The 22,826-nt window shown below is 42.7% G+C and overlaps 1 long non-coding RNA gene across 2 annotated transcripts; it reads left to right on the top strand.

Annotated features, from left to right (window-relative positions):
- Nucleotides 1-6,070: 6,070 nt before the first annotated feature.
- On the top strand, nucleotides 6,071-21,417 carry LOC115456611. Of its 2 annotated transcripts, XR_003939894.1 has the most exons (4): nucleotides 6,071-6,108; nucleotides 18,494-18,638; nucleotides 20,339-20,444; nucleotides 21,362-21,417. It is a non-coding gene; the product is annotated as an uncharacterized LOC115456611 (long non-coding RNA). The 2 variants fall into 2 exon arrangements; XR_003939893.1 differs by lacking the exon at nucleotides 6,071-6,108 and having other exon boundaries at nucleotides 18,182-18,638.
- The last annotated feature ends 1,409 nt before the right edge of the window (nucleotides 21,418-22,826 follow it).

Below are 22,826 nucleotides of genomic sequence, written 5' to 3' on the forward strand. Positions count from 1 at the left end.
GGTTGTACCATGTAAGAACAGTTTCCAAGGTAATCTACTGAGGAATTGACGGATAAGGCTTTGCAAATTTTTGAGACAAAGGTCTGTGAGTGAGAAGGAACAATCTACTGTTGCTGTAAAGGTTTCTTCTACTGATAGACAGTTGTGCTGGGAAGCAAGCTGCTGAAAGCTCTTGTAAGCAAGAACCTTACCAATGCAAGTGCTGTTCAGAATAGGATTTAGGCCACGGAGATATATAAAGAGAATGGATGAGGTTCCCAATCAGGTTTGATCCTTGTAGTAGGCTAAGGGAATATTTCCGTCAGTGGTGTTCCTTAGTCGGCTGCCACTCGGGGCGGATCGCCACTGTGCACCCTCCCCTGGCGCATCCCCCCCCCCCCCCCCCCCCCCCCGTGCATTCTTCTTACCTGCTGGGGTGCTGGGAGCAGCTGTGCAGCTGTTGGCTCTGCCGGTTCCCTGCTCCCTCTGCCCTGGAACAGGAAGTAACAGCAGAGGGAGCAGAGAACTGGGGGAGTAGACAGCCGTGTGGCCGCTCTATGCACCCCTCCTGCATCGTGCACCCACAGCCCCGCCCTTGGTATGCCGCTGAGCTTTGTGTAGGGCCAAAAATGATAGATGCTTTGCTACAGGAGCCTCAGTTTTGGTAATTGTTTTCCAAATGGAGCAATTGTAGGGAAAGATGCTGTTCTGAAAGGATTTGAGGGATCTATTCAAGTGGGGAAACAAATGAATAAGGTACCAGCCACATGACAGACAGGTGACACTGTCAAAATTATACCAGTGTATGTACCAAATTGCATTCCATCAGTTATACTGGGAGCAGATACTCTCAGAAAACAAAGGTGGCAACTAGATCTTGCTAATTCATGTGTATGGGCACATCATTTGCCAGTACATGAGGTGGCAACTACTTAGTGCCACTCCACAGACACCAAGGCTGACAAAGGCAGAAGTACTGATGAGTCAGAGCCATTTGCCTCACGAAAGATTGCACAATTTGACGGCATAGGCAACTTTCCCGTGTGATGCAGAATTTGACAGCATGGGCAACTTCCCTATGTGATGCAGGGAAAGTTATTTTTCAGGAACCAGTAGACATACCAGAGAAACCTGACAGGAAGCCAATTTTCACAACACAGTGTCGTTATGCACCAGAAGCTGCAAAAGGTTTAGTTCTGTGATCAAAGGGTTACTAGAAGCAGGGGTAATAAAGGAAGCATCAAGTCCTTATAATTTTCCACTGTATCCAGTGATGAAACAGTAACAAACTTGACTGTCACCTGGTGGTCGATTGTACAAAGGTACATGAGGATTTGAAGGATATGGCACCCATCATAGCTAACACAAGTAAGACATTAGCTGAGTTGGAGCCTGACAACTCAAGCCCTGTTGCTCAAAAGTCTGTATTAAATACAGCATGTGTCTATCAGTAGTTGAAATTACTAATTTTGAAACAGTGATCAATGCTCAGAAGAAATCATATGCAAACGAGATGTGCGGAAATTCTGCAAGTGGCTCAGTAGAGAAAGTGTCTGGCGCGTGCATAAAACTATTTCGTGGTAAGCGTCAATGTTCTGTGCATGGGCAGGAAAAAAGGCGACAACCACATTGTAGGCGTGTGTCCAGTGATGTCACAGGGTTTTTGTTTTGTTCCATGACAACTTTTTAACCCTACTGTTATATGTGAGGGACATATGCATATAATACACGCACATCACACATTTCACACACACGTGCACAACTATTAAAAAATGCAGACTGCTCCACCATGAAGTCACCATCATGCAATGACAGCTCCAGATCTGCCGGAAAATTGTGAACATTAAAGGTAGGCACGCCTTTCTGTGCATTGCACGGAATGCTCATAGTGATACTAATGAGCTCATTGTAATACATTTGTATAGCATTATCAGTAGCTCTTTCTGCAAAGGGTAAAAGCAACACAGAACCCCTTTGTGCACTAGATGTTAAATAACATGCACAGAAATCAAATATTGCAAGCATGGTAAGCTTTGAGCATCAGGGCCTCAGTGATAGATATTTCAAACTGCCTTTTTAGCATCTCTGTATCTTCCAAAACAGAGATGACTGCCTTTCAGTGGCGTTCCTGGGGGGGGGGGGGGGGGGTGGGTGCGGAACAGGTTACTTCCTGTTCCGGGGCAGAGGGAGCATGGAAACGAACGAAGCGGACAGGCGCGCGGCACCCTGCCCCAGCGGCGTGCACCCCGGGGGGGTTCCTTCGCCGGGGGGGGGGGGTGTCCTTTCGCCGGTTGGAGGGTCGCGCTGCACCCGGGGGGCGGGGCACATCAGCGATCCGCCCCGGGTGTCAGCCCCCCTAGGAACGCCACTGCTGCCTTTTCATATAATTCCAGACTGTGCGTTTACATGTCTCCCACAAGGTTTAAAGCACAGTCCAACAATTTGTCACAGACTGGTGGCTGCAGCACTTGAAGATAACGTCTTTAATTGTAAATATTCCAACTGAAGAATTGTTCTTGTATTTCTTTAGGTTATGTGCTTATATATGTATCTATGTTTTCTTCCTTTATTTGTTTCTCTTATTTCCATTTTATTTGGCATGATATTTATGTAGATGTAGTTAATGTTTTGAATTTCAATAATAGCATTTTAGATATGGCAGTATTATTGAATATTATATATTTTATGTTATATGCTTATCAGTTAGTAAATTTATCTTGCATTATAGTATTTATATCCTCAATGTTTCCACATATCATATATATAAAAGAGGGGGAGATGTTATGGTTAGTTTTGTGGAGGCTTTGGGCCTATAGACTATAGGGGAGTTAGATCAAATTAGACTTTGCTTCTAGCTGTCCAGAACAGGCCTGAATTTTATTTTTAAGAAAATTAAGCTGTTGCCAAAATTCAGCCAGGCTGGTGAACCAAAGAGCATTGCAACATGGAGCTGGACTGTTTAATCTCTCTAGGTGAGATTATGGGACAGAAGAACCGTTGTGCAAGGTCAGTAAGATCACAATGATCTCAGACAATTATGCCCAACCATGAAGGTGGTCAGAGGCTAGGTCTGCGGAGACTCCCCTTTGATGGACCTATTGGAGAATGGGTTGTGTATGTTTAAGCTGACTGCATCATAGGATCAACTCCCAGACATAATCCTCATTAAGCTGGACCAATCATGAATTGCCAAGCTCCACTACTTCCATGTTAGCCTGTCAACAGCTAATGACAGGACATACCATTAATGGCTATGGAGACAAAGCCTATATAACATGGGATTTCCTAGGTATGAGGAGTAAAAGTGGGAGAATGAGTGAGTTAGAGTATGTGTAAAGAAGGTGGTCTCTAGCCCAGCAGAGGGACTAGGAAAATGTGCCATGGAGAAAGATGTCTCACAAAAGGGGGGGGGGGAGGGGGATCAAGGCTCTCACCCTGGAAAGAGATGAGAAATTCCTATTCAAACTGAGCTAATATCAGAAATGCTGCTGCAGTGAATTTCTGTTTTTTAAATCAGACCCTATTTGGAACATTACTAGCCTGACAGCAGCTATCACAGTCCAGTCTAAAGTCTATTCAAGCAAGCAAGGGGTAAGCTAGGGTAAATATGTGGTATTGAGTCTGTGTGGAAACATTAAACATAACATCTTATTGAAACACAGAAATTGTGAGTTACTACATATTTCTTAAATCAGGCCTTAATTAAGATTGTTAATTAATCTGTGTACCTATTAATACGAGTCAAATAAGAGCCATACTTTAATTCCCAAGCAAAATTGTATTCACTGAGCATCTCTTGCTTACATAAAGCGAAGATTCTCCTGAGTACTTCAGCCATACAACACAAAATTCTTGCCTCTGGTCCCAACGTGCAAATGATGTAGGGCAGAAAAACCATGCACAGCCTGTTAAAATTCAGTTGAAACATGGAGCACAGTTACCCTACATTCACCCTGTTATCTCTTCTCTTTTAGAACATGCTGATAATTTATTGTTGGCTTCAATGTCTTTACAAGCTTGTAAAATCAATTATTTACATGTACTGATATGTTTAGCCCTGAAAGGTGATAAATGGCCTGATACACAAAGGATATGTGCTCTTTGAAAATTTGCTAGGGCTCAGTTCCTACAGTTATACCCAAAATTTCACTAAACTCCTACAATTAGGAGCATAAGTGTAGGAGTTTGGTGGTAAAAGGGGTGGATTTAGGGTAGCACTAGGCTCAATTTTAAGTCTAGGCCAGGGGTTCTCAAGACAAGATATCCACAATGAATATGCATGAGATAAATTTGCATGCACTGCGCCTCCATTGTGTGCAAATCTCTCTCATGCATATTCATTGTGGGTATCCTGAACATGTGACTGGCTTGGTGTGTTCCTGAGGACGACATTGAGAACCCATGATCTAGGCCAATGAATGGCAGTCCTAAATTTTATAAGTCTAATGTTTACCGAATAAACTCGACTATAAGTTGAGAAATTTTGATTTTAAAAAAATTGCTTAAAAAAGCAGGGTCATCTTATCTATGAGGCTGAAAAGGTTAAGCACCCTCTCAACCCCATCAGCAGCACGATCCTTCATCTGTTCCCTGCCAGACTGCGGGTTCAATGTCTCAATCTGCCTTCTGCTGCCACCAAATATTCTCCGCGCCAAATTTTCTGAAAATGCTGTTGTAATATTTTGGGTCCCTGATGAAGAGAGAATCGAAACCCTGCAGAGTTGGACTCAGATGATATCCTGCCGTTATAAACAAGCATTTTGCAGTTAAGTTGGAATCAGCAGTGATAGAACATTGACTCACGCTGGACTTTGCAACAGCTACCGGTGTAGTGCACACACCGGATAGCATAGAGATAAGTGCGCTTTACTATTTCGGAAGTTTTATCTTGCTGAAGGTCCTTTCTTTGAATAGGGTGATTTGTATCGAATTATAGGGCTATTTCTCTCCCTTTACTAAAAAAAGATATTTCTTGATTGTGCTTTTCTGCAGCATGCATGTATGAACATCGCTGATACCTTTGTTGATACTACCATGTAACCCTCATCCACACCCTTGTCACCTCTCGTTTAGACTACTGCAATCTGCTTCTTGCTGGCCTCCCACTTAGTCACCTCTCCCCTCTCCAATCGGTTCAAAACTCTGCTGCCCGTCTCGTCTTCCGCCAGGGTCGCTTTACTCATACTACCTCTCTCCTCAAGTCGCTTCACTGGCTCCCTATCCATTTTCGCATCCTGTTCAAACTTCTTCTACTAACCTATAAATGTACTCACTCTGCTGCTCCCCAGTATCTCTCCACACTCGTCCTTCCCTACACCCCTTCCCGTGCACTCCGCTCCATGGATAAATCCTTCTTATCTGTTCCCATCTCCACTACTGCCAGCTCCAGACTTCGCGTCTTCTGTCTGGCTGCACCCTACGCCTGGAATAAACTTCCTGAGCCCCTACGTCTTGCCCCATCCTTGGCCACCTTTAAATCTAGACTGAAAGCCCACCTCTTTAACATTGCTTTTGACTCATAACGTAACCACTCGCCTCCACCTACCCTCCTCTCCTCCTTCCTGTACACATTAATTGATTTGATTACTTTATTTTTTGTCTATTAGATTGTAAGCTCTTTGAGCAGGGACTGTCTTTCTTCTATGTTTGTGCAGCGCTGCATACGCCTTGTAGCGCTATAGAAATGCTAAATAGTAGTAGTAGTAGTAAGTTAAGAAAAATGTTGATTAGTGGTATATGTACAATGCTGGTATATCAGTTTCTAATGCTCTAGATTGGGTTCAATATTTAACATGTATGTTGAATAGTGTTAGTTTACAAACCAACAAGAGAGAATGAGAAACTATACTTAGCAGCTGCAATGAGTTAGGCTTCAGGCTCTTCAAGCACATTCTTTGGTTGTATAACCGTGTATGAGATATAGTTCTTAGTTTAAATTGGGATAAAAATTGAGAGCCTGTTAATGTCTATAATTAACATATATGTACACTACTTTGGAGAGGTCAGTATTTCATTTATTGAGAGCAAAGGTTTGCTCACGGGTGTTTGTTATATATTTGGAGACATTCCATGATAGCGAAACCCATCCACACTGTAGGAACAGCCTATGCAAGTGGATTGTCCGCTTGGGTGAGTACAACCTCTGAGAATATCTCCTTTCGCATAAAAATGTTTTGAGTTTCAGTATATTAAGCACATTGCTTTAATACCAAATAAAAAAAAAACTTTTTAGGCTCTCGATTTATATCCTTGAGAATAGTAGAGTTAAGTTGAAGCAACCCTGGTTTGTATTAGCAATTGTGTTATCACTACCAGTGGTTTAGAGAGGGATATTTTTGTTTTAGATTAGTGGTTTACCTTTTTTTTAATTTTTTTTAAGGCAGTAACTACTGCTGCTCTCCTCGTGCAATCTTGTGCTTCTCTTTTTATAATAAAGGTTCCTGGACGCTCCTCAATACGCATGCAGATAAGTGATAAAGTCTCATGTAGTTGTTAAATGCCAGAGTTTTCACATAATACAGCACAAATAGTGGTGGTGAAAACAGAAGCCTTCCTACTGTTTTAAAGTGTGTGTCCCAAGTACTTTCACATTAATATTTTTGTATAAAAAATACTTATAAAAATTGGATGGTGGGGGTCGTCAATGATTAAAGATTGTCACGGCTGGAAGACAAAGTATTTTTTTGTATGTACAGCCAAATGTGACTGTATGAGACGTCCTTGATATTCAACTAGAATAGTACTTGGTGGCATTAACTTTTCTACTTTTTTATTTTGAGTATACCAGTTGTGTTCTTTTGGACATAATAAGTAGAATGCCTTATAGTATTTTGATAGTATCTCTTTTGATGGTGGCAGCCTTACTTCTCAAAACCATTTATCAAATGCTAGACTTAAGTATAAACTTGTTATGTTTGCTCCTAATATGTTAATCTGTCTAGATGTTCGACTTTGAATCCTGCTTCTTTATTACCCTATTAATTACAGGGGGTGTAACCAGATGACTGATTTTGGGAGGGCCTGATCCCAAGGTATGTGAACACGGAATTTGTCGTCCTCCCCCTGGCTCTGCCCCTTTCTGCCTGTCTCCCCCCCGGCTCTGCCCCTTTCTGCCTGCCAGTCAACCCAAAATATTAAATACCTGATCATTTGAGGATCCCCAAACTCCCCCAGCTGCCTTGAGCTGACACTGCTGTGCATGCGTAAAAGCTGAAGAATAGAGAGAGAGTGGGAAGTGGACCAATGACTCCAGGGAAACGGGATACAAGTCTACAAGGTAGCACTTTTATTCGATGACTTGACACAGTACTGTGTTTCGGCCACAGCCCTGCCTCAGGAGTCTAAAACAATAAATACAGTAGGCTAACAACTGAGCATGTGCAGAGGGCCTGATGTCATCGTTGGCTCAAGGCAAGTGCTGTGGGGTGTTGTTTGGAAGAGCGCTGGCTGCCCAAGGAGAAGGAAATCTTCAGCTGGTGGGGCATAGGGATCTCTGCCAGCCACAGCAAGAGTGCCACAATTTTGGGTGGGCCTTCATCCTATGCCTCCTTGTTCCAGAGTTTCCCTTCGATTGAAAGAGGCCTGCCTCCTATGCATTTATACCAAAGAGGCATTTAAAAGTCTCTATAATATCTCCTCTTTCCTGCTTTTCTTCCCAATTATACATATTGAGATCTTTAAGTCTGTTCCTATATGCTTTATGATGAAGACCACTGGCCATTTTACTAGCTGCCATTTGGACCGATTTCATCCTGTTTATATTTTTTTGAAGGTGGCATCTCCAGAATTGTGCACAGTACTCTGGGGCCAACCACAGACTTATACAGAAGCACTATCACCTCCTTTTTCCTACTGGTCGTTCTTCTCCCTGTGCACCCAAGTAGCCATCTGAGTTGTGCTGTGGCCTTTTGTATTGCCACTTTAAGATAATCAGATAACAACACCCAAGAGCTGTTCTTCACCCCCCTATGCCATACTGCTTCCTTGAGAGTGATACAGTATAGGGACTGAAGTACTTCTGTGCATGAAAGAAGCATGGGACTTGGGGGGGGGGGGGGGTGATTGTATTTTGATGATCTTAAGGTGGCCAAACAGGTACAAAAGGTGATGGCAAAAGCCAGAAGGATGCTTGGGTGCATAGGGAAAACAAAAGAGAGAGTGTAACCAGCTGGTGTAAAACGTCAAACTTCACCAGAATACATGGAAGTGGGATTTTGCAGTTTGGTTTTTAGTTGCTATGTTTGTTCCTAGTATTACATAAGTACTTAAGTACATAAGTAATGCCACACTGGGAAAAGATCAAGGGTCCATCGAGCCCAGCATCCTGTCCACGACAGCGGCCAATCCAGGCCAAGGGCACCTGGCAAGCTTCCCAAACGTACAAACATTCTGTACATGTTATTCCTGGAATTGTGGATTTTTCCCAAGTCCATTTAGTAGTGGTTTATGGACTTGTCCTTTAGGAAACTGTCTAACCCCTTTTTAAACTCTACCAAGCTAACCGCCTTCACCACGTTCTCCGGCAACGAATTCCAGAGTTTAATTATGCATTGGGTGAAGAAAAATTTTCTCCGATTTGTTTTAAATTTACTACACTGTAGTTTCATCGCATGCCCCCTAGTCCTAGTATGGAAAGCGTAAACAGACGCTTCACATCCACCTGTTCCACTCCACTCATTATTTTTATATACCTCTATCATGTCTCCCCTCAGCCGTCTCCTCTTTCCTGCCTTTCTTCCCAATTATACATATTGAGATCTTTAAGTCTGTTTTCTCTCTCATGTAATATGTGGACATCTTTGTAATCCAGTGTTATTTGACTCATTCTATCCGTTCTGACCAGTTCTGGTGAAGTTTGAGGTTTTACACCAGTTGAGTCTCTGCTTCCTCTTGTTCTTCACGTTGGATCTAGCAGACCATCTGCCTTGCTGTGTACAAGTCTGAAGACTGCACTTTCAAAAAGATACAAGCAGGATGAAATCAGTTCAGAGGGTGGCTACTAAACTGGTTAGTGGTATGCCTCATAAAGCATATGGGAACAGAGTTAAAGATCTCAATATATATACTCTGGAAGAAAGGTGGGAGAGGGGAGCTATGATAAAGCCACTTAAATTCACAGGAGGAACTGAAAGGAAGATCTGGAACCAGGGTGCATAGGATGAAGGTGAAGGGGGGATAGACTCAGGCATCATCTAAGCAAGGACTCCTTTAAAGAAAGAGTTGTGGATACATGGGATGACTTACAAGTGTAGGTAGAGGAGATTAAAGACTGTATCAGAAAGCATAGGACAAGCACACAGGATCTCTTAAGGGAGAGGAACGGATAGTAAATAGTAGGGATGGACAAATGGATAGGCCACGTGGTCATTATCTGCCATTATTTTCAGTGGGGTCAATATTCACCATGGATTAAGCAGACAGGAAAGGCTTAAACCATGCTGAGTGGATCAGCCACCAATATTCAGCAGCACTTAACCGGGCAGTGCTGCTGAATATTGGCGCTAACCAACCATGTCAAATCCAGCCTCTAGAAGGCGGTCTGGGAGCAGAGTTGGGGAGGAGCCAGCAGGAATGCAGGTACTGGTGATATTCAGTACCAGTGCCTGCGAAGGCAGCTAGGACTGCATAGAAGGCTGTTCTAACTTTGTGTGCTTACCTGTGTGGGTGCTGGCACAGAATATCAGTCAGCACATGCATCACTTGCAGGTAGTGGCCTGAAGATGTAGCTCATCTCCCCTCCCCTCCAATAGGGTCCCAGACCCTTCCCAACCCACACCAAGAGATGCCCCTCATATGACCTGAACCCCCTGGAAAAGGATTCTTCCAGGGCCCTCACACCGGTCACACCTTAACAGCCCTGGTGATCTGGGCAGAAGCAAATCCCATTCACTATTGTCCCTGGCAGCTCCAAATAAAAAAAAAAAATGGCCACTGCAACCTCTATTGGCAGTCTCACAGTACTACCGCTAGGGGCTGACTTCTAGTGACAGTACCACAAAACTACCACTGGAGGTTGCAGTGGCCATTTTTCAACCAAGGGCAGAAGCGAGTGGGGTTCACTCCTGCCCAAACTACCGCTCCACCACCAGGGTTGTTAAGGTAGGCCTGGGAGTCCTGCTAGGATGTGTGTGGTCGGGGGGGGGGGGGGGGGGGTTCGCAAGGTAGGGGCCTTTTCCAGGGAGGATTTTTAGGAGAGTGGGTCAATTTGTGGTGAGGGATTGGAAGCGGGGAGGGGGGCATTAAATATCTCCTTTTTAAATCCTAACTGCTATTCAGCCTAGGCCTACATAAGCTCTGGCAGTCAAGACATGTTCAGTTACACCTGGATATTCAATGATGGTACCTGCACATGGCCTGCCATTGAATATCTGGGTCTAATTTAGCCAGTAGCAGTTACTACATTCAAAAAAAACGCTGACCAGTATGTTTCTATGTAGTCATCCAAAAAAGGAGTTACTGGGTGCTGTATTTTATGTGACCTACCAGACCACTTCAGGTTCCAGTCCACCTTCAAGTCGTCTAGGTTTCATCTAGCTAAGAACCTTCAGAAAAAAAGGGAGGTAGTATCTAAGGGATCTGAGAGAAGAGTCCTATGGATTCCGATTACAGATGAACCTGGTGGTACCAAGGGAAGACGTAAGCAGTGTCTGTTGAGAGAGGTGAACTACTCAGAGCTGTGGAAGAGTCCTGTTAGCTAGGTGAATTCCCACATCACACCTGAGAAGACAATACTGAGGCGGAAAGCCCAGATCTTCCCATTGCATCCCTACGTCACACTTGAAACAACTCAGTATTGAAGCACAAAGGACCTTTCTTACCCTAGCTAAACCAGTACTACCGGGCTACTGCAGCAGCTTGGCAGTAGTTCCCATCCCGTGCATGCACCATTTCCTGCGATACAAAAATATTTTTATTTTTATAGCAGTGGTGTTTACCCATCGGTTATCGGGCAGTGCCGCATACTGCTCAGTTACCGCTGGGTTAGCGCAGGAGCCCTTACCACCACCTCAATGGGTGGAGGTAAGTGCTCTCCCCCTCCTCCCCCCGAAATGGCCGCACGGCAAGTGCTTCATTTGCCGCACTGCCATTTCTTTTTTTTTTTTTTAACCCAGCCTTTTACTCGTTGCAGTACAAGGGGGCCTCAGCACATGTCAAAAAACATACGCTAACACCAGCGCAGGCCCCCTTTTGCCGCAGCTTAGTAAAAGGACCCCAACGATAAGACTTTTATGCATTTATCCATTTAAGTGATACACCTGGCCACTTAAGGCAATTTTAAATACTGCATTTTGCAAATATTTGCAGAATGGCCATTCTAGCAGTTTGCTTCCATCATTTTTAGTTGAATTTTTACTTATCTATCACAGAAGGGCCATGAAGCTCTGTGCATTTCCAATTCTGACATTAAGTAACGTTGTGGCCCACCAGGGATAGTACTGACATTCATACAGTCCTCTGTGTATAAAGGTTGCCCACTCCTGGTCTAAACCTTCAGCCTGGCGGGAGATTGTAATAGTTCTTGAGCTTTAGGTAACAGACGCTGTAGAAGTGCAGCCCCCGTTGCTTCTTTTGCATTCGTTTCTGCATCTTTTAGTCAAGTTAGCTTAGGCAGGGTTTAAAAAAATGGTTTAGATAAGTTCCTAAAAGAAAAGTCCATAAGCCATTATTAAGATGGACTTGGAAAAATCCACTGCTTATTTCTAGGATAGGCAGCATAAAATCTGTTCTGGGATCTTGCCAGGTACTTCTAACATGGATTGGCCACTGTTGGAAACAGGATACTGGGCTAGATGGACCTTTGGTATGCCAATGCTTATGTTCTTATTCTGTTTACAATTATTGATCTTAGCCCAGTCTGCCTTTTTGGGACATACCTTTTCAATAGTATATAAAAGTTTTGTTCTCATACCTGGTAATTCATTAGTAGGAGAAGAGGGGTGAGGCCTGTGTTTGGCCACTCTGCCTCTTTCTTAAGCCATGCAACTACTTCTAAGGGCATTAACATGGTCAACCACTGTTTCATATCTACCCAAGTGGAATTTTAACAATTTATAAGAGGCTCAAGTTCTTCTCTGAATTTCTGAGGCTCCTCTCTAATTTTGGGACAGTCTTAGAAAAGATAGTCAAAGCAGTAGCATGTAATATAGTATGTGAACAGTAACAACAGTTTGACCATGAGGGATATGCAGTACCATCCAGCAGGTCTTAGGGTTGTAAATCATAAGCAGGCTAAGAGGTTCAAGGTTTCAGTTGAATTTCATAAACTTTAGCAGGCACAAGTGAGCAGCATTTTCTAGTTCAACCACAATTATCTTCTACACAGACTTAATTTACTGGGTGTAATAGAGCAAGACAGATCAGGGAAGCTCTTGCAGGCTGGTGAGGAGATAAGGGGTAGTGTAAGAACTAAACAAGTGTAGAGACAGCATGATGTACTGGATGAAAATTCAGAATCTTCAGTCCTATATAAAAAAGAATTAGGAAAGACCGAAGAATCAGAGATGGCTGCAGAAGAACCCCATGAAAAGAGGAAGAGTTGGGGCTGAACAGGGAAGGTACAAGGATTGAAAAGGTCTAAAAGACCCCTCCTAGGGATCTCAGCTATCACATGCTTTAGGAAGTTGAGGTCTAAAAAGGATAAGTTTTAACCCTAGAATTTCTGACTCCACTATATGCTCGGAGTGAGGAGCAAAACCTTTTCTCCTCAATTCTCTCATCTGGTCCTGCAACATTTCTTGTACTGCTTATACTATTCTTACTGTTCATTCCTATAATGCTACTAGACATACGCAGTGCTGTACACATTATATGCAGGTACATTTCTGTCCGTAGAGGCCTCACAATCTGAGTTTTTAGACCTGGGGCAATGGAGGGTTAAGTGACTTGCCCAACGTCACAGGGAGCTGCAGTGGGAATCGAACCTAGGTTGCCAAGATCAAAGTGAAAGGGCCTTGATATACCACCTTTCTGTGTTTTTGCAACTACATTCAAAGCTGTACATAGTATATATACAGGTACTTATTTGTACCTGGGGCAATGAAGGGTTAAGTGGCTTGCCTAGAGTCACAAGGAGCTGCAGTGGGAATTGAACTAGAGATCTTACCCATCCCCACCTGTTATTCTCTTCTGCTTCTTATCAGACAGGGCTCTGCTATCAAAAACAACTTCCTTATTATCCAAAGGCAGAGGGTAATAAAGCACTGGGGAAGAAGGTTTGCATTAGAGCTATGCAAAGCTTCTAAAGTAAGCTGAAAGCTCCTCAATTTAGTAAACTAATAGCATGCAAATTTCAACTGTGCTAAAACGTGTGCATAGTGAGAAAAAACAGCACCCACTGCGGAATACAATGGAAAAAAAAGTCTCCTTTCCTGTCAGCGTGTGAATGGTTAATCGTTTTGACAGGAAGGCAATTTTTTTAAAAAGCATGTGGCCTCATAAAGGATCACCTCCACCTCCCTATCTCTCAATCCACCACCCCAGAAAGGATCCATCCATGATCCTGCCCTCCAACAATACCCAAAAAATCCCTGGTAGTCTAGTTGGCTCCCCCCCCCCCCCTGGGTTTCCTTTAACACCCAATAAAAGTAGCCCTAATAATCTAGTGGACCCCCCCCCCCCCCCCCCCAAAAAAAAAAATAGATGCATCCCCTCATGTACCTAGAAGATGAGGCAGCAGTGATGCCCACTCGCTCCTACCTCTGCACCATCTTCCAAAATAGCGGTGACTTTACTCTGTGTAGAGCATCCTGGGACACAAACAGGCTTATTTTCAAAAGTGATCACGGCAGTCTTCCAACATAAATCGGGAGATGGCCGGCGATCTCTCCAAAGCAGTGAAATCGGTATAATTGAAAGCGGCTTTTTTTGCCACCATTGCTGCTTTCCTGTCGCCATGCTGGCGAAAGTTCAAGGGGCGTGTCGGCGGCGTAGCGAAGGCGGGACATGGGCGGCCATGGGTGTGGCTACCAGATGGTCAGCTTTTGCGGATAATGGAAAAAAAAAGTGGTGTTAATCAGTATTTCGTCGGGTTTACTTGGTCCTTTTATTTTCACGACCAAGCCTCAAAAAGGTGCCCCAACTGACCAGATGACCACCAGAGGGAATGGGGGATGCCCTCCCCATGCTCCCCCAGTGGTCACCAACCCCCTCCCACACTAAAAAAAATAAAAACCTTTTTTTGCCAGCCTCAAATGTCATACCCAGCTCCCTGACAGCAGTATGCAAGTCCCTGGAGCAGTTTTTAATGGGTGCAGTGCACTTCAGGTAGGTAGACCAGGTCCATCCCCCCCCCCCCCCCTACCTGTTACACTTGTGGTGCTAAGCCTTGAGCCCTCCAAACCCCCCCCCCCAAAAAAACCCACTGTACCCACATGTAGGTGCCCCCCTTCACCCATGAGGGCTATGGTAATGGTATAGAGTTGTGGGGAGTGGGTTTGGGGGCTCAGCACCCAAGGCAAGGGAGCTATGCGTATATTTTTTAAACATTTTTAGAAGTGCCCCCTGGGGTGCCCGGTTGGTGTCCTGGCATGTCAGGGGGACCAGTGCACTACAAATGCTGGCTCCTCCCATTTCCAAATGCTTTGGATTTTGTCGGGTTTGATATGGCCGGCATTTTTTTCCATTATCGCTGCAAAATAAAACCTGCGATCTCAAACCCGGAGAACTCTGGCATTTGGCCAGGCTAAACCGTATTATTTAAAAAAAAGATGGCCGGTCATCTTTTTCGATAATACGGTTCCAGCCAGCTGTTGCGCCACCACCAAAATAGATCGCCGACGACATTCGATTATGCCCCTCAAATTGTGACAAATAAGTGAGTTTTTCCCCTTATTTGGTAGTCACGACAGATGACAAAATAACGGAAGAATTCCCTTATTTGGCAGACTGACCCTATGCAGTGCATCCCAGGATGGCCTGCACAGGGTCAGGCAGGGTGGAGGCAGGAGCAACTGGTCAATAGACACTCCAACACAGGAAGAGGTGCTTAAAGACACTAGTTGCTGGTTAGACAAAGGGACCGGACACGGCCTAATCAAACGTGTGCCTTAGGGGTCACAATGGTGCTCACTTTGGTAGCAAACCACTGTTAAATAGTACAGTAGAACATGTCCTCTGAGGCTTCGCTTCAATAATTCAGCGTAACCGCACCTGCTCAGGCTGATGCATCAGTAGTAGGTAACCTCCGGTTCCTGGGTTAACATTTCTTGGTGATAGTTTGATCATGTCTATAATGTAGTCCGGTGACATGCCAAGTAGTATTTTGAAGATGATTGTGCTGGTTTTGAAAAATAGTCTGGCCTTGGGCGCGAGCCAATGTAGCATTATTAGTGGGGTTGCTCTATATTATTTCAACTTTTTGAATATCAATCTCGCTGCTATGTTTTGGACGGTCTGCAATGATCATAGTAGGTTTTCTTTGCAGCCTACATATGCTGCATTACAGTAGTCTAGTTGGGACAAGATCAGCATCTGTACTATAAGACAGAATGATTGTCTGGGGAAATAGGTTGTTTTCATAGTGCTTTGAAGCTTTTTGACGTGATTGCAGCAACTTGGTCTTTAAGGGTTAGATATTTATCGAGAATGTCCTAGTATTTTTATGTGTGTTTCAATTGTGTAAGGATGTTGATCTATTATGAGGTTTTGGTAAGTAGTGGGATTGTGCTGGTTGGGTAAAATCAGGAGTTTGGTTTTGTCTCAGTTCAAGTTTTACAATTGTAGCCCAGTTTTCCATGAGGTCAAGTCTTTTATTGGCCTTATCCAGTATCTCTGTGATGCTGTTGTTAAAAAGGTATGTATATGGTGACATCATCTGTGTATAATGAATGGGTTTAAACCAATTTTTTCCCGGTTTATTGACAAGTGGAGCCATCATGACATTGAATGATATTGGTGATATCAGGGAAACCCTGAGGGACCCCGCATTCAGGGATCCAAAGGCAGAAAAGTCATTGGACATCTTGACAAGGTAGGATCTAGTTCTTAGAAAACTGTTGAAAATCCAATTTTAGGACTGTAATCCAGGGTCCGATTTTTTTTCCCTCATTTTAATTCCTGAGAGCTTTTTTTTCTTGGCATACCTAAACATGATTTGACAGCTTTGCAAGTAGCACATAGTGCTACTGCTCGAATGAGCAGAAGAATTTCAATGAGTATTCTCCCATTTTTATCCGATTCCATTGGCTACCTATCAAATGGAATATGCAATAGATCTTACCATTGATTTTTAATAAGTGTTGAATAGTAATGTGCTTGTGGTAATTGCTACAAGTCTCATTTGTGCCAGCCTTCGAGGGCTTTAAGATCTACCATTACGGACCTATTGTATCATTTTGTGTTGCCAAAGTAGAGGAGTAAGTCCTCTATAGTCTATATTGCTGGCCCAAAATTATGGAATTCATTGCCATCATAAGAGCAGTTAAAATCTTGAAACTTTTAAAAGAAGTTTGAAGACTGTTTCAATATGCATTGGTGATGATTTAAGATTATTTGTATGTTCTGATATTTTAATAGGCTATTGAGGTAGGTTTGATTATTGTATTTTAATGTTACTATCTTTGTTTTATTTTTGGTTTTAAGCATTTTAGGTTTGTATCCCACGGAGAAGGTAGATTGTGTGGGCTAGAGATCTGTAAATAGATAAAATTCACTCTTTTGTTTTCAAAGAGGTAAATGGATTATGTTTCCTCTGTGTGAAAATCTCATCAAAGGAAACAAACTAAATTGCAGAGACCTTCAGATTTCCCAAAGTAGTGGCATTGTGATTCTTTACTACTGGCACTAAAAGTAGGGAAGTAAGCTGTCTTGCTCAAATTTTCTTATTCTCAGCATTAGTTTTTGGCTGGTATAGATGTTACTCATAAGTCTAAAGATTTGGTACTAGCAGGATGTCTCATTATTCTAGGCACCTCTATAATCACAACCCCTCCTATAATCTGTATCCACACCCACACCACATCTGCCTAATTCCCATTTCTACATGACCCATCCTGCTCAATTACCACCACCTCACCCACCCCTCCCACTATCCATCTCCACACTACACAAAAAAGAAAACCATACAGCTGTAATAAGAAGAGCACATTACCATTTCCCCAAAGCATAAAAATAGCCTGAGGGGGAGAAGAGATTTAGGAGTAAGACCATAAGAGAAACGTAAGGCAGGCAAGAAACCAGTCAACTGATACTCTGAAGATATTGTAGTGTTACTACTTTAAGATACTTGCTATCATACGTATCCTCTCAGTTCAACTTGATCATAGTAACATTGAATGGATTTTCTCAGTGAGTGTGGATATTTTTTTCTGAAATCTATTTCACTTTCCAGTATCCTCTGTCCCCGAGTTCATGAGCTGTACTAGTCTCTAAACAGCTTCTGAAAAATTGCAGCTTGACTGAGTTCATACAGATGATGCACTTTCAACATGGAAAAGGACATTGTGTAATTTTATCTTATGTTCAGTTGAATATGATAGCCTAAGTAAATGGGTGGAGGCTGATGGGCCTTTTAAATATCAAGAATGTGTTACGTATTTTTTTTTTAATCATTTCTTAAACAAAGGTGGGTCAAACATTTCCACCAGAACTTAAAAGTTACATTATAAAGAAACAAAAACAGAAAATGATGGCAGATAAAAGCTATCCAGTCTGCCCAATCATACCCTAAGCTTTCTAATTCCTTCCTCTCTCTTGAGATGTTTGGTGCTTGTCACGCATTTTCTAGACTTCAGATACAATCTTGTCCGCTACTTCTGCTGGGAGGCCATTCCATGCATCTACCACCATTTCCATAAAGAAATATTTCCTTAGATTACTCCTTTCACCTTCATCCTATGTCCCCCCTCATGCTCTGAAAATGTATTCTGGGACCACAGCTCTTGCTTCAGCCTGTGCAGTTACCTATAAGGCAGAGGGGACCCGCCTCATGGCTCACAAGAAGCTGTCTCAGTAGCCTCCTTGGTCAGGCCACTGTGCAAGACAAAAAGATGATACATCTTGCAAAAAGGAATTTGTCACTGAAGTGATGGATCATAACCCTAAAAACATTCAAGACATGAAAAGCTGGCTACACCATATTCATTAAATAAAATGTGCATTTTTGATACATGCATTGGTATAGTCAAGAACCAAAAGTATACTAGAACTACAGGCATCTACTACACTAGAAAAACAAAAATGTTCCATATGAGCTTCTAATTAGCACCAAAGCTACTAATAAAACAGGTTACACTGTTCAGTATTTATCACAGATTTACACACATGGCCATGGAAGAGCACATAAACAGGAAGTTACAGCTCCTGCTATTTCACTCGATAGTCATGGAAAAATGCCCAATGACCTAGAGCCCCATCTGTACTTTCTTTTGTTAACCACTGGCTACAGGCCAGCTACCTGCCTGACCTAGGCACATCTTCCTTGCGCCTGTTATCACTGGTTTGGGCTTAGCACTCCACCTTACCTCGTTTCTGTCATTGCAGATTTGTGTTGAGTACGCCCATCTCCCTTTCGTCCTAGGTTACTTCATCTTTCAGACTGCTCATATGGTTGTCTCCACCCTGCAATAAGTTTCTCCTCCCAACCCTTGGCAGAAATCGAGAGCTACTGGCAATACCAGGGAGGCAGCAGCAGCCTGAAAAGAATAAACAAGGTCCGATTCTAGGTAAGGAATAAAAATGAAGTTTGAGAAAGAGGCAGAGAAGGAGGAAGGAAAGGAAACAACCAGATATCTGACCGCGTGTGTGAGAGAAGACTGGGGAAGAAAGGCAGGCGATAGTGAAGGAGGTGTATTAAGAGGAGATACAGGGAAGGAAATGGTGGGAGGAATTACAAAGAAAATCTGTCATACAACTGTAATGAAGTTATTTTATTTTTGTGTGCTGTCTGTGCAGAGTGGGATGTAAAGGAAATCCAAAGAAATCATCATACAATGCTAAAATGTTACATGAGCTACAGCATGAGTTGGTATGACTGCTGAGCTGGGAACAAATTTGCTTATTTGTGATTGTAGAAGACCTTTCAAAATTCCTTGGACTCAATATCTCCAAGACAGACCCTATATTCAAATTTCAATTTCCAAACACAGACCCAAATGTTTTGTTATCGGAAATTAAATTAAGATCTTGAAGAAAATGCACTCCATTCAGCATGGCAAGGGAGAGAATCTTCAAAGCTCAATCTAAATTCTGGTCATACAAAATATCCTCACCAAAAGAGTTTCTTCTTCGTGGAAACCAAATCCTAAGGAATGCCAAATGAGAGGCCCTAAATGGATAATTTTATCAAGCCGCAAGGCAATGCCGATGGAGCCCATTCAAAGTGAATGGGCTTTGTCAACATTGCCGCACCAGGGGCCTCTAGTGCGCAGCTTGATAAAAGAGGCCCTTAGTGCATTCAGGTATATGTACCATGTTCAAGAGGGGATGTGCTCAGTTTGGCATGTGCATGAACAAACCAGACTAACCTGACAGCCACACTACTTGATTGAAAACATCATGCTGTGAGAGGTGCATTAATTCAATTCTTTTTCTGTTGTACAAAGATTCAACAATATCAAATTTATGATGTTCTTAAAAATTTGTTAATCTTAAATGCAGTAGTAAAAATATTAAGCATTATTTTGGCTTTAACCAATACATTGCATGAACAAAAAAGCACTATGTGGATTGTTGATAAGCCTCCTGTGGAGGGGAATAATGGTCAACCTAGTTCCAATGGAATAGAGTGGTTTGAAGAAGCAAATGAATTAAAAATTCAGTAAATTAATTAAAATGTGAGTTAATATGCTATATACAAAGAAGAATGTATGAATTTACTCATCAGATTTGATTAGAGCCATGAAGTACACAACAGGCAGACGGTGAACATTTGTTGTAGGGAGAACTAGAGAATTGGGGTCTAGCAGGGAATAAGGGTGAAATGGGAAGTCTGTGTCAGTCATATAATGAAGAAAGTATTTCTGAGGCTGAAAACAGTGGCCTTGAAGAATGAACTGTGAATGCTTGGCTTAGGTTAATTGTCTGTTGAACCAAATATACTAGCAAAAGGTCTTAAAACCTAGGCCTGAAAGAAACTGAGAAAAATTGTCTGGAGCGATGCCAAAAAAAAAAAAAGACGTGTGGGCCAACATGATATGGTGTACCTATTGATGGAACAAACAGGGACTGAGAAAGGAAAGTGTGTTGCTTGTCAATTATGTTATCATGCCAAAGAATAAGTCTGTATTCTGAAATTTGCTAATAAAAGCAGCTCAGTTAACGGAGATGTTGTGGCTGCATTAGTCTCTCCTGAAGCTGGCTTTAGTTTTAACTGTAACCTGTGTTGTGTGTTTATTTCCTCACACCTTGGGCTCTGAAATCTAAGAGTCGAGATAAGGGCAAGGAGTCCCCCAAGTTCCAACAGCCATCAATTTGTTGCCGTTTTTGTCACATTCAGAATCCAGCATCTGTTTGATGGACCCACCAGTTGGGTAAGCGTGAATATGGGAAATACCTTGAGAAAAGCTGTTTGTAAAAAGCGTCTGATGAATGGCAAAAAAAATTTGATGAGATTTAGATTTACAAGTCCTAGTAATAAGATGTTGCGTCAAAAGTCACTGGAGCTGCTTGCTAAGTGGCACTCTTGACTAGTGGTAATACTGCTTTGCAGTTTCTGTTAGGGGAGATTGTCTGATTTAAGATGGCCACATGTTAGTAACGAGAGGATCATATTCTCTTGGTGGAATAATATGGCCCATGAAGAGAATTCACATAAATGTATCAAGGGTGTGTGGTTGCACATTCTGATTGAGGCACCGTCGTACCCACTTCTCTGCTTGCTTATGAGGATAAGGTGTCTTGAATCTTTTGTCTGTTCCTTATTTTGTTTACTCACTTCAATAGACTCTCTCTCTTCTCCTTGCTGCCCAGCTGAAGTGAGAACCTGACACAAGATAGCACCTGATAAGAGAGGGGGGGGGGGGGGAGGTGAGGGGACATGGCTACTACAACAGATGCTGCATTGTGACTAAATCTTACCCACTTTCCTCATCCAGAGGTGAAAGTTTCTGGATTAGGGAGTAGCATGCTGAACGCGAGAGCACAAGAAATTCTAGCATGGTCACCCAGACTTTAAACACTTCTACTTGTGGGCACAGCCTGAAGATGCCCAGTCTGCATTGGTCAAAGCCTTTTTAGGAGGGCATGTGGATAGCAGTACTTCCTTGCAAGTGAAGGATTTATTGACTTGTTCCTGGAAGTGCAGTTATATTCTTTGACAGGATGAAACCTTATGTATGTTTGGATGTACAATTTGGGAAAAGCAGTATTTTATGAGAATAAGAAAGTTTCATTTTTTTGTTGATGCAGTCTGTAATCACAGCCTTGTCTTCCTCACTCCCCCTCTCAGGCGGAACTGGCACTGGAGGTCCAGCATGAATATCAAAGGTACAAAAAAAAAAAAAAAAAAAGTGATTGCCAACTGGTAGCCATTTTTACCACGGAGCCAGCATGGGCAGGAGCAAGTGGGGATTGCTCTTGCCCCAATGTGCCATTAGACCACCAGAGAGGTATGATAGGCCTGAGGGGGACGGGAGGAATTAAGTGCAAGTTGTGTCTGTTCAGGAGAGGGGTGTGTGGCAGCAGCACTGGTGGAGGAGGTGGGACATTACCAGGAGGGAGGGAATGGTAGGAATGCCAGACACCATAGGGGAGGAATGCTGGAATATAAACCCTTGGTTTATATTAGAGTTAATATTTTTCTCCTAAAAAATGGGGGGAAATGTTTATATTCAGATGGGTTTATATTTGAATATATGGAGGAGTGGCCTAGTGGTTAGCGTGGTGGACTTTGGTCCTGGGGAACTGGGTTCGATTCCCACTGCAGGTACAGGCTGCTCCTTGTGACTCTGGGCAAGTCACTTAACCCTCCATTGCCCCAGGTACAAATAAGTACCTGTATATAATATGTAAGCCGCATTGAACCTGCTATGAGTGGGTAAGTGTGGGGTACAAATTTAACAAAAATAAATAAATATCCTGTAGATTAGTTCCTCCTTTAAGCTTGGAACACAAACTTGTTCTTGAACTATAGGAAAATGCTGAATTAGAAGATATATATTAATTACCTCTCATTACAGCCTTGACCCAGGAAACCCAGTTTGAGGAAAGTGGTTATCCAAAACTGCCTGCCATTATTTGTTCATTAGGGCTGATCATGGGTGTGAGGAATTTGAGGGGATGAATTGCTTTAATTTGACTGATAATAGTGGGAAGACTGAGCAAAAACTTGAAGACCTATGAAACCTATATTCTAGTATTCAGCACTCTACCATAGGGATTGGTTTGCTAGCTGGCTGCCTAATCCTGACTTAATGGCCTTCTCCTTTCTGTAATAGGCTTCATAGTTATGCTGATTTCTGCAGTGTGCCTGCTCTCTTTGGTGGCTGAGTAAGGATGCTATTGAGACAGACATGGGAAGCAACTGTGCCCTGGAATTTGTAGTATGGAGTGTTGCCACAATTTGGGTTTCTGCCAGGTACTTTTGACCTGGCTTGGCCACTGTTTGGAAAACAGGATAGTGGGCTAGATGGACCACTGGTCTGACCCATGTCCTTATGTGTTTTCTAGCCCTCCTGCTGTTCATAATGTATATTTATTTATTGTTCACTTATATCCCACATTTTCCTACTCATGCAGGTACAATGTGGCTTACAAACATTAAATAAATACAGAATAGGAAAACTTAGAAGAGTATACAAGGAGTATGCCACATCTCATGATACAGAAGGCAATTGCAGAGCCAACAAAACCATGTGTTTGACAAAGATTGTACATATATTGAGTTTTAATTTTACTTGAACTAAATTACTGCA

This window comes from Microcaecilia unicolor, chromosome 13, assembly GCF_901765095.1.
Source record: "Microcaecilia unicolor chromosome 13, aMicUni1.1, whole genome shotgun sequence".
Lineage (NCBI taxonomy): Eukaryota > Metazoa > Chordata > Amphibia > Gymnophiona > Siphonopidae > Microcaecilia > Microcaecilia unicolor.